Consider the following 10,409-nt stretch of genomic DNA (forward strand, 5'->3'; position numbering starts at 1 on the left):
AATCAGTTTATAATTAACTATTTATAATTAATCAGTTTATAATTTAGACCTCTGTGTGATTTATTTGGGACTAATGACTGAAAGACCAGGTGGGACAGAAACCTCTGTCAACAAGTATGGTCTATAAGCCTTTCATCCTCTACCTCTAAGTGAAATGGGGTTTCCCTAAGATGCAGGGTGCAGCCATTCTCCCCTGCTGATATCAGTGAGCATTTATGCTTCATCTTGAATATAGGTTGTAGGTTCATTTCTCATAGGCTGTCTTCCCTCTTGAGTCACCCTCACCATTTATGATCAGTCCAGAATTCCAGCCCACGGAGGGAGCCACCCACATTTAATATCTTCTCTCCCCAGCTAAATCTCCCTGGAAATACCCTACACTCCCAAAGATGTGTCCCCAGGCTATTCTAAACCCAATCAGGCTGACAATGATGATTAACCAATAAACTGATGTAAATCAACAACTGAATGATTTTCAAACTTTAATTGGCAGTCAGAAGAATTTACACTTCATGACATAGTCAGTGGTCATTGACCCAGTGCCATAGACGCTGGGAGAATAATTCTAATCCTGCCTTGTCATTATATGCCTAGTGTTACCTCGGTTGGCCTATTCTAGAAGTCCACGGGAAGAGAACTGTATAATCCTTTAGAAGCAGGATTCATAAACAGTTCATCCAGGCTGTGTCTACAATTGAATGTTCTATTTTTTCTGGAGTAGTATACGTTTTACCTGTGGACCACAGTTCACCCATTATTATGTGAAAGTCATATGAGCTAGTCATTCCCAACTCTGGGAAATTACAAAGATACGATTATAGTTCATGGAGGTGTTTTCACGGGAACACAGGCTTCCCATTTCTTGTGTAAATAATTGGGGACGGGACTGCTGAGCCATATAGTTTATTACTTTGAGATTATCATCAGCAGTGGATATATGCAGTGGTGGATAGAGAGCCCACCTCTCTCTGTCTGTAAAGGTCAATATTGATGGCCAACTTGATGGGGTCTACAGTCACCTCTTGGGATGCCTGTGAAGGATTATCTAGAATGACTTATCTGAAGCAGGAAATTCCACCCTTAATGCGAGTGGCACCATTCTAGTCTACATGCATTTGATATTTGTGTTTTGAGCTTTTGTCCTGTGCTCTGGCTGAGCTTCCTCTGGATCTAAGATCCTCCTTCTCTTCTTCTCTTCTTACCTCTAAGTCCTTTTGGGTTTTCTATGTGGAAAGCAGTGTCTGTGAATAGTGAATATAAACCATTTTCTTCTTTGCAGCCTGAACCTTTGTATGTACTCTTACTTTCACAGACCAGACATCAACAGAAGGAGGGGAAGAGATCATTGCTCTGCAGTATTCTCCGGGGACAGAGTGCAAGTCTCTTGTTGTTACGCATGAGAACATGGACAGCTAGGGGAGAGTGGAGCACCAGCCTGCATCCTTCTCTGCTTTTTCTGGATGCATGAGCCCTGGCTGCCTCCCACTCTGGCCACCAGAGCTTCTCCACTATCACAGACCACAGCCTCAGACTGTGAGCCCAAACAACCCCTTCCCAGAGCTTCTCCACTATAACACACCACAGCCTCGGACTGTGAGCCCAAACAACCCCTTCCCAGAGCTTCTCCACTATAACAGACCACAGCCTCAGACTGTGAGCCCAAACAACCCCTTCCCAGAGCTTCTCCACTATAACACACCACAGCCTCGGACTGTGAGCCCAAACAACCCCTTCCTTGCATAGGCTGCTTCTGTCCTTCCACTCTTGTATCACAGTACAGCCAAAGGAACTAATGAAGGATGGCGGTATGTGTGATGCGCAGGTTGACATGGGTTTGGCAGTTCGAATAAGCAGGTCACAGGACTGCAATGCAGCACTAGTCTCGTCTCTGGTGAGAAATCACGTTAATTGTTTTGATTAGCCCTCTTGCTGCCTTCTATGGCATGCGCAAGATCATTCACTCTTGGAAAACGTATTAGATTGTTCATTTATGTTTCTTCTTTTCCGCATGGCTGTTTTTGAGATGGGGTCTTATGATCTACCCCAGGCTAGCCTGGAACCTGTTGTCTTCCACCCTCGGCCTCCCGGGCTATGATTGCAAATGTCCGTGGCCACTCTGTTTGTGACTCTTAACCGTTCTTTGTGCATTATGGATGCTGAACCTTTGTCATAAACATGATTTTTCCAGTATATCCTCCAATTTTGGGGACATAGTTTTAGGTTCATAAGTGTGTCTCCTTAAGTGCACAAGCATTTTCTTTCAAGAAAATCGAATTCATCTCCTTTTTCTTTTCTGGACCATGCCTTTGGTATTACATTTTAAAGCTCTCTAGCAAAGGTCTTTAAGATCTGCTTTGTGTCTCTAAGAGTTTCACAGTGCAAGTGAGCCTGCTATTCAGTGGCTCGGTATTATCCCTCTATAGATGTGTGCAGCCCAGTGCTGGTTGCTGAAGGCAACAGCCCTTAACCTCAGACTGCTTTTACATCTGTGCCAGCAGTCAGTGCTCTGTTCTCATGCGGATCTATTTCTGGGCTTTCAATTTTGTTTCATTGATCTGTATGCCTGGCCTCCTCTCAAAGTTACCTTTCCCATTGTATATTTATAGCACTGTACAATCCTCCAACTCTGACCTTTCCAGAGTTCCTCTGTCTATTCTGTTACTTTACTTTATATACACACACAAGAGAGAAAGAGAGAGAGAGACAGAGAGACAGAGACAGAGAGGCAGACACAGAAAGAGAGAGAGACAGAAAGAAAGATAGAGACAAAGACAGACCCACAGAGAAAGACGCACAGATAGACAGACTGATGCACATAGAGGGGAGATACAGACAGATGGATGCATTTAAGTCTTTATTTGATTAAAAAACAGATTTTAACTGATATTGTGCTGAATCTATAGATCAAATGAAGAGACATTGATATATTAGAAATACTGAATGGTTTCATTCTTAAATGTGGTATATTTCTCCATTTAATTAAATCTTTGGTCAATTTTCATTAAGATTTTATAGTCATAAGCATATAAATCTCATGTAAAATTTTTCCAATTTGTACCTAAGTATATGATTTGTGGTGCTAACTTTTGCTTCGTATTTATATTTGACATTTCTGTTTTGACTTGTATCCTACAACTGGGCAAACTGAATGGGAATCTGAGAGCTTCTTTCTTCACTTATTTCCTGTTGCTATGATAACACTGTGACCACCCAGGTTAGAGAAGACAGCTTACTGTGGCTTCTGGTTTCCAAGGTGTGGGAGTCCACTGCGCAGGGAGGCACAGTGACATGTGACAGGCATGGGTATCAGAGCAGGAGGCTGCGAGCTCACACCTTCAGATGCAAACACAAAGCAAAGACAGAGGAAGGGAGAGGGAGGGAAAGAAGGAGAGAGAGGAAGAGAGAGAGGGGCAAGGGAGGAAGAATAAGAGGGAGAGAGGAAGGAAGAGAGAGGGTGAGAGAGAAGGAGAGGGGGAAAGAGAGAGGGAGAGAGAGGGGGAAGAAAGGGAGAGAAGGAAGAGAGGGGAAGGGGAAGGGAGAGAGAGGGAGGGAGAGGGGGAGAGAGAGGAAGAAAGAGGGGGAGAGAGGAAGAGAGAGATGAAGGGAGAAAGAGAAAAAGAAAGAGGAAGAGAGAGAAAGGTGTTGACGGAGCTGTGGGCTGCATTCCTGCCGCCCAGCTCCCGGCTGCCTTGCTAGCTTATGCCCCAAAATAACAACACACAAATTGTATTCTTTTAAACACTGCTTGGCCCATTAGTTCTAGCCTCTTAATGGCTAATTCTCACAATCTTGCCTAACCCATATTTAGTAATCTGTGTAGCACCACTCTTACTGGGAAAGATTTAGCATGTCTGACCTGGCAGCTGGCTGCATCGCATCTGCCCTGGAGAAGAGTGTGCATCTGCCTCACTTCCTCTTCCTCCCAGCATTCTGTTCTGTTTATTCTGCCTACCTAATTTTCTGTCCTATCAGGGCCAAGGCAGTTTCTTTATTTAACCAATGACCTTCCTCCGTCAGAAAGGAAGAGAGAGGAAGAGACAGATGGCTCAAGATTTCTGACCTTAAAGCCCGCCCTCAGCAGTGCACTTCCTCCACAGAGGCTGTGCTACCTAAACCTTCCCAAACAGTGCCAGGACTGGGAAGGAAGTAGTATTCAGAGGCCCAGGCTATGGGACACGTTTCCACTACAGTGCACTCCCTGGGCCCTACAGGCTCCTGGCCGTATTGGAATGCAGAGCACAGACAGTCCAACTTCAAAGCCTCATGGTCTTTCATAATCTCAACACTTTCCTTGCTTCTGTAAATTCTTTGTGCTTTAAATAACGTCTGTGAAGACAGTTTTATTTCTTCCTGTACAGAGTGTTCTTTGTGTTTCTTCTCACTGGCTGCCATGGATAGCTTCACCTGTCAACTTGACAAGGCCCAGAGTCACCAGGGAAGAGGGAACCTCGACTGAGGAATGGCTCAAATCAAATTGGCCTGTGGCCATGTCCTTTGGCATTTTCTCAATTGTTAGTTGATATTGGAGAGACCAGCCTGCTGTGGGCAGTGCCATCCCGAGGCAGGCTGCCTAGGTTGTAGAGTTGGGTAACTGAGCAAGTAGGGGAGCAAGGCAGTAAACTGTGTTCCTCCATGGTCTCTGCTTCACTTCCTGCCTCCACATTCCTCCCCGGAGCTCTTGTCTTGGCTCACCTTGACGACAGACTTTTTTAAAATTAATTAAGGGTGTGTGTGTGTGTGTGTGTGTGTGTGTGTGTGTGTGTGTGTGTGTGACAGCACATGTGTGGGGGTCAGAGGACAACTTGAAGGTTTTGGTTCTCTCTTTCTGCTACGTAGATTCTGGGGATTGAACTCAGGTCGTCAAGCTTGGGAGCAAGCATCCTCAGCTGCTGAGACATGCTGACTGATTATGCTAGAACTCTTTTAAGTTTTTCCCTTGTGGAAACCATGCAGAAAAGCCAGCTGGAAACAAAGCATTCCAGGATTAAGGAGCTGTAACCTCTTGGTATCTAGCCTGGCCATCTTGGGAAAATGCTGGTCTCAACTGACCTCATTGTTTTGTTCTAGAAGACAACCCTGGCTCAATGCCCCCAAAACCCCAGGCTAAGGGTCTGAGCAAACCCTCATCTGGCTGCTGCTGGCAGGGGGTGACAGGTGGAGCTGAGGAGACAAGTCACACTAAGGAGGTGGCCCTTCCTGGATGGTGATTGCCATGGTTGCAAGCCGAGTACAGTGGAATTGTACCTGCTTTTCAAAGTCTATGTGGAAGGTGGGCAGATGCAGAGTTTGGAGACCATTGTGCTTTGCCTGGGCTGTGAGCCCAGCTACGTGGGTGGCCTCTAGAAGGAGGAATGAGGCTTTTCCAACAGCCAGCAGGGAAACGGGGAACCTGGATGGATCCCCAAGATGAGTGAGCTTGGAAACAGATTTATCACCCCAAATCACCTCCAGAAAAGAGCACAGCAGCTGATACCTTGGTTTGGGCTCTTAAGACCCAGAGTAGAGGCTGCACTGAGTCACACTGTATCTGGACCTCAAAAAGTTGATCCTGCTTCAAGCTACTGACTTTGCGACTACCATCAGGGAGAGCTGAGGCTTGCATTAGACAGGAACTAAAGATCTTTGGTGTGTGTGTGTAGGGGGAATACTGCTGCCTGCTGAGGACACAGAGGTGAGGGCAGTGTCTTTTGCTGTGATGTTCACCAAACTAACACGAACATCTTTTGTGTGCAGGAGGCTGAGGTTAGATTTTGTTGGCTCCAAAGAACAGAAAGCATTCTGCCTGACTTTGGACAATGAAAGAAAAAAACAAACTCAGAGGCTTGAATTAGAGACGGAAGAGTCTAGTGAGTGACCATGCCTTGATGGGAGTAAGGAGGACAGGCAGAGCTCCAGCAGCCACAGCGGCAGGAGAAAGTAGGAGGGGGAAGGGGAGAGAGAGAGACAGAGACAAAGACACAGAGAGACAGAGATCTCCAGAGTTGGAGGGATCTGAGAAGATCTGGAGAGCAAGTTAGGAGACTCAGATGAACTGAGGTTGAGTTTGAGTGATAGCACCTGGGTGCAGATTCCTATTTCTCTAGAAACTTCTATCATTATCACATAACATCTTCAGCCCTTCTGTATGACAGCAGATAATCAGCTTCATACATAGCCCTCTGATTTAAGTATTCACCTCATCTAACATGTTTGGTCAAACACCTGGGTGCTACGGCATAGCCAAGTTCATTCATAAAAACTGAACACCCTGTGTTGTACCACATGTCCATGCTTACTGTAAGATAAGCATGCTAGTTTTCTGTAACAAATATGTGAGGCAGATAAGCTTATAGTAAAGAAATGTTCACTGGATAATAGTTCTGGAGCTTTTCATCCATGATCTAATTAGCTTTGTTGTCTTGAACGTCATGGTGGGAACACATGGCAGAGCAGAGGACACACTGGGACTCCCTTTGAGGGCGTGCAGTCCAGGCCTAAAGACCTCGCATCAGAAAGGATCTGCTAACTCCCTGTGGCTGAAAACCCACTTCTGAAAACATGGGCCTTTGGGGGACGTTCCCAATCGAATTACCGCAAGTAACACTCATCCGGTAGTCTGCCATTGTGACTGTAGATTACGATCTGAGAAAAGCTGGTAAACTTGGAGGCCTAATTCTGCCCGTGCTGGTACAAACAAGTTAGTTTTCAGGGACAACGTCCATGCCCATGTGGAGGCCACAAGTCAACCCAGAGTTTCGTTACTCAAGTACCATTTACCTGTCAGGAGCCCATCACCACGTGGGCGGAACCACCTGGCCTGTGAGCCCCAGGATGCTCCTGCCTCATCACCAGTAGGAAGCACACACCACCATGCTCCTGCCTCATCACCAGTAGGAAGCACACACCACCATGCTCCTGCCTCATCACCAGTAGGAAGCACACACCACCATGCTCCTGCCTCATCACCAGTAGGAAGCACACACCACCATGCTCCTGCCTCATCACCAGTAGGAAGCACGCACCACCATGCTCCTGCCTCATCACCAGTAGGAAGCACACACCACCATGCTCCTGCCTCATCACCAGTAGGAAGCACACACCACCATGCTCCTGCCTCATCACCAGTAGGAAGCACACACCACCATGCTCCTGCCTCATCACCAGTAGGAAGCACGCACCACCATGCTCCTGCCTCATCACCAGTAGGAAGCACACACCACCATGCTCCTGCCTCATCACCAGTAGGAAGCACGCACCACCATGCTCCTGCCTCATCACCAGTAGGAAGCACACACCACCATGCTCCTGCCTCATCACCAGTAGGAAGCACGCACCACCATGCTCCTGCCTCATCACCAGTAGGAAGCACGCACCACCATGCTCCTGCCTCATCACCAGTAGGAAGCACGCACCACCATGCTCCTGCCTCATCACCAGTAGGAAGCACACACCACCATGCTCCTGCCTCATCACCAGTAGGAAGCACGCACCACCATGCTCCTGCCTCATCACCAGTAGGAAGCACACACCACCATGCTCCTGCCTCATCACCAGTAGGACACACACACCCCTATGCTCAGCTTTTTTCTCTTTTCAAAGGTGGGTTCTGAGAGTCAAACTCGGGTCCTCGTGGTTTTTGGCAAGTGTTTACTGTCCGAGATGTCTCTTCCCAAAGCCTCACCATGATTTCAACCGCTGCCAGGAGCAGCTCAGAGCTCACTGGCAAGGTGTGCACTTTGAACTGGGAAGTGAAATCATGATTACGTCTTGGGGGAACAAGCCTGGGATGCTGGACTGAGTAGATAAGTTAGGGCATCCTAAGGAAGAATTAACAGAGACTGTCCCAAAAGACAAAACGAGGAGGAATCTAAATTAAAAGGTGCAGGGTGAGCTGGGATGTTTGTGTCCACTCAGAAGAAGAGGACTTCATCTCCTCTTGGAGTTCATCAGACTTCACCCTGTAGAGCATTCGAGTGGTGTGCACTGGACAAATTTCACTGAGACCATCAGAGAGAGGCCCGACCAAGGCTCACAAATTCTGAGCACCGCTTATGCTCCCTGGAGCTTGCTTCTCAACAGGGCTGCCTGTGGGCCTTAGCTGCTATTTTACTGATTTTCAATTGGAGTCCATTGAAATCCCAGCCCTTCCCCCTCCTAGCTTCTCTCTAGCCCACCCGGAGGGTGTAATTCGGGCGGAATTCTGACAGCTATGGACCCAAGCCCGTGATGATCAGCTCTGTGTTTCCTGTAGCTCATTATCATTTCCCAGGGGTTGTATCAGGCAAAGGCGCCCTCATTCTCTAAGCAAGGAAGCCCCAGACAGACAGTTGTCAAGGCAACAAAAATGCACACTGTGAACTGCAGAGAAAAGGCCGCTTCTGGCTGCTGAGAGTCCGTATGCAGCTGAAGCACCAACTTAATTTGGGGGCTTGGCGAGTGGATTGTTTTTTTATGACTAATTATAAAATGTACCCAGTGTTATTAGGGCTGGGTGATAGATGAGCATCTGCTATAGTGATGTGGAAATTCAAGGCAATCTTCAATGTGGAGCGACCTAGATGAAGTGAGCCTAAAGGATTGATGGTTTGTCTTTGTCATTCTGCATAGTGGGAACAGCTCAGTGTGTGTGTGTGTGTGTGTGTGCGTGCGTGCACACACACACACGCGCGCCTTCCAAACCTATACTTATTTGTGTGTTTCCATATCTTTTGCTTCCAAATATGTTCAAAATAGAGTAGATGACACATATCCACATTAAGTCTGAGCTATGTGTAACATATGTGCAGGGGACTTCGATAACTCTCGCCAGGTGAGTCTGAGGTTCCACGGTCTGCCTGATTGTTTATTCATTGACTGCTCTGTGTGCCTGGTCACATACTGGTTTATTACAGTCCAGGTGAAAGCTGCACGTTAATGTCACAGGAGCCGTGGTAACAAGGAGTTGCCAGGGCCAGGGCATAACCACTGCCATGGTTCTCGCTTGCTCTTTTCTCTGCCCACCAGGAGCATGAAATGTGGGCAGAATTCACAGTAACAGACTTTCACCTTTTCCCCTTTATCTATGTTTATTTTCTGCATATGGGTGTTTTACTGCCTATGTGTGTGTTTACTAGGGGTTTTGTGTCTGCGGTGACCGGGAGAGGGTATCAGGTCCCTGGTACTGGAGTTACAGATGGTTGTAGCTGCCCCGTGGGTCTGGAACTCTGACCTGGGTGCTCCGGAACAGCAGTCTTAACCACTGAGCCCTCTCTTCCCACTTGGCTACCTTCTGCCTTCTTAACAAGTGCGTTGTTGAAAGTCACACCAAGGAAGCACGGCCTTCTAGAGGCAGCAGGATCGATGCGCACATGCACTCACAGAGACCGTGGCGGCACGCACAGGTCCGGACCAGATCAGGTCTTTGCACTGGGAGTGGAAGTGGACACGAGTCTACATTCCTAATCCAGAAGCAATCTCCAATTAATAACCATTTACAAATGAAAAATTAGTTTGCTGTTCATTTTTGTTTTGTTCTATTCTGGTTTGTTTTTTATTTTATCTTATTTTTAGATAATGTTTGTCTTTTAATGAGAGAGCAAGAAATGATGTGGATTTGGGTGGGCTGGGAGGTGTGAAAGTCCGGGAGGAGCTGGGCAGAACCCATAATCAGAATATATTGATGAAAAATCCTGTTTCAATTTAAAAAGAAAAGATAAAAAACAGCCAACCACGTGGACAAACACTTGTAATCCTAGCACCCAGGAGACTGAAGCAGGAGGATTTCCACAAGTTCAAGGCCAACCTCGGCTATGTAGATCTTGTCTCCAAAATAAACAAGTAAAATAAAAGCAAAAGTATAAAATTAAAAAATTAAAAGCCAGGATGTCTTTAATCTAACTTTATACAGAGCTGATGCAGTGTGAATGTAAACAGACAGACAGTGTCTAGGGATCCACGCTCGGGAGTTCAGGATCCTTGTAGCTTCCCTCTGGTTCTCACAGTGAAGAAGAGAAAAGTGCACCAGCCTACAGAAAAGGAAATCAAGTTGCCCAGGGAAGAAGTACCATGGTCTTCTCCATCTTCAGCTGTTTGGCATGGCCATGGGGTAAGACAGCTTGTATTCCTCACTCAAGCGCTCATCCCTCAACCAGTAAAGCTATCAAGGCCGTGCCCTAAAGACAAAGATGTTATGTGCACAGGTTATTCTTGTGAGTCAGCTTCACGCATGTGTGCAAGCAGCATGCCTTCCTGGGTGCGAGAAAGTCCTAGGACTGTACTTTGTCCTGACTCTTCTCTCCGGGCTAAGGCTGGGAGACTGATCACTGGGTGAAAAGGTAAGCCCCCAGGCTTGTTGGGATAGCTCTGAGCAATAAAGTGCCTCTCATCCCCTCCGTGGTTTTGGGGATGTTATTTTTTCTCTTCATAGCGTTTCCACACGGGTTGAGACAGTC

Source organism: Microtus pennsylvanicus, chromosome 1, assembly GCF_037038515.1.
Source record: "Microtus pennsylvanicus isolate mMicPen1 chromosome 1, mMicPen1.hap1, whole genome shotgun sequence".
Classification (NCBI taxonomy): Eukaryota; Metazoa; Chordata; class Mammalia; order Rodentia; family Cricetidae; genus Microtus; species Microtus pennsylvanicus.